The following is a 2,798-nucleotide window of genomic DNA, read 5'->3' on the forward strand; positions in this document are numbered from 1 at the left end:
ATACATTTTCAGCAAAAATCTTCGAAATTTATTTCTTTTGTTTCTTTAAATCACACACATAATATTCCGATGTTCCTTTCTTCTAATTTTTTCTCCATTTCTTCAAACATAGATAATGTTTTATGTTTAGCTCTTTAGCACTAACATCTTCTGTATCTTTTGGCCTTTCGAATGACATCTTGAAGGGCTAAAATATAGCCGAATGTATGAAATTAGCTTGATTGTGTCACAGATACTCTGCTGGTGATTTTCGTTTAATCATATATGGCTAGTGCTTAACAGCGCACATCCGTAAACTAATTGGCGGGAATTACTAGACTACAAAATCTCGAACTACAGATGGTCAACTTGTAACATGGAAATTATTTGGTAAAATATAATTTCTCATTTCTCCATAAGTTTACATGAATTAAGTGACTGAAGTTATTATAGTAGCTGTAGCGAAAATCATTCTCAGCTCTTGTGTACAAATATGGAAGACTAGAGTAAACGACAGCCATAATATAGCTTCGATTCGTATGATATGGGTCTCGGTAATGAAGACGTCTTAGATATAGAGCAACAACGTGCATGCAATGAGGAAGAGTGCCAGGAGAGATCAAATGAGGGTGAGGTATAAACGAAAGGATTCTAAAACAATTAGAAATTTTGAAACCAGATGTTAATTTATGCTGATCCAAATATGGAAAGAGCAATAACAGTCAGAAGGTAAGTTGAAAATGCACTTAACTCTTCTATGTTACATATAGAAAGAGAGAGAAAGGAAATTGAAGCAAACATTTCTTTTAGAATATTTTGAAAAAATACCATTTATTTGTATAATTTTTTAAGTGAACGCATGACTGTGTGGTTAAGAAGCACGTTTTGCGACCAAGTGGCTTCGGGTTCAGTCTCACTGCGTGGCAGCTAGGACAAATGACTTCTGCTATAGTACAGGCCGAGCAATTACTTGTGAGCGAATTTGGTAGAGAGAAACTGTGTGGAAGCCCAGCGTGTATGTATATATATGCTCGTGTATATGTATGTTTGTGCTTACCATACCCCACCACCACCAACACCACCATCAATACCACCACCGACACCACCACATCAGCTTGGCTACTGGTGTTGATTTATTTACATTACCTCAACCTAGCGGTTCAGCAAAAGAGACCCAATACAATAGGTAACAATAAGCAGTGGTGTCGATTCGTTCGACTAAGCCCATAAAGGTAGTGCTCCAGCATGGCTACGGTCCAATGACTCTAAGAAGCAAAAGATAAAAGATATATATGTGCGTCAATTAACTCGTAAACTATAAAATTGCGTACACATCATCCTACAATTTTCACATTAACAGAATTTCTATTTCGAACGAACTTTCTTCTCCATTCAGATATTCTAAATACACGTGCTTAGTTGAACGAACGAAACCCCACCAAAACAGTAACTTCATTTCTACCATTTTATATCTGAAAAAAGTATTTATTTTCTCTCCCCTTCATGCCGCTGGCTCTAAGAAGGACTGTTATTTACTCATATACTGTATAACACTTTTTTTTTTTTAACACATGAATTTTGTCATCAACATTGACACATAAAATTTTTATTACGTACTTTCTCCGAATAATTTATATCAAGCTTGCTCTTTCGTATTACCACATACGTTGATGTTTTATATTACTTTAAGTTGTTATATAACTTTCAATAATAAATGTTCCACAACTTTGACCGTACAGGTCCTCTTTAATGTATATATATATATATATATATATATAGATATATATTTAGATAGATACATACATACATACATACATACACTCACACACATCTATGTATAAATGTAGGTATGTATGCATGTGTGTATATATGTATGCATGTATATACACGTGTTTATATATCTATGCATATATGTATTATACAAGACTTTATTTACTACCATTTTACCCTTTACTTTCTCTTTAATATATCTTTCATATATATATATATATATATATATATATATATATATACATACACACACATTTATATACTCATAAATACTCACGCACTTCCTCACTCACTCTCTCTCTATCTCTCTCTCTTTCACACACACACACAGAAATGGTTGAAAATAAATCCTTCTTTACAGCATTACTTGTCTAGTTTGCACGTCTATCCGACATTATTATATTTTCTACTCCTACAAAGTCAAGCAAACCCAGATCAAAGTCTATGGTATAATAGGAATTAAATCTTTATACTTCTACACAAAATAATAACTTCTCTCATTTATCTCAGTACTTGCTATGGACATTACTATATAACTGGATGTTAACTTTCACACTGCATGCTGTAGTACAATACATATATTCCGTGCCGTCCACGTATAATAGGGACGGTGCAAATAGTTATGTGCGAATGTGTAATTCTATGTACCTTGTCTCTTCTCCAAAATTGATATTATCTTTTACGTTAGACCAAGAGGTAATGAAACAAGGTTGCGTATGTGCTTGTGCATGTGCATGCGTGTATGAGTGTGTGTGCGCGTGCGTGCGTGTATCATTGTCTGTGAAGGTATATTGAATCAGTGCAGTTCTTACTGTCTATGAAGGGATATGGAATCTGTGAAACCCTTATTTGCACTCATTCAATATCCTTTCGTTGGACGATGGATTTTGTGTATGTGGTCCGGTCTGGGCATTTATTGTTGTGTATCCGTTATACGCCATTTTTTTACGTCTTCTTACCTATTGTACATACACACAGACAAACACACACACACGCACAACGCTCACACACACTATATGTATATATATATATATATATATATATATATA

Source organism: Octopus bimaculoides, chromosome 17 (genome assembly GCF_001194135.2).
Source record: "Octopus bimaculoides isolate UCB-OBI-ISO-001 chromosome 17, ASM119413v2, whole genome shotgun sequence".
NCBI lineage: Eukaryota > Metazoa > Mollusca > Cephalopoda > Octopoda > Octopodidae > Octopus > Octopus bimaculoides.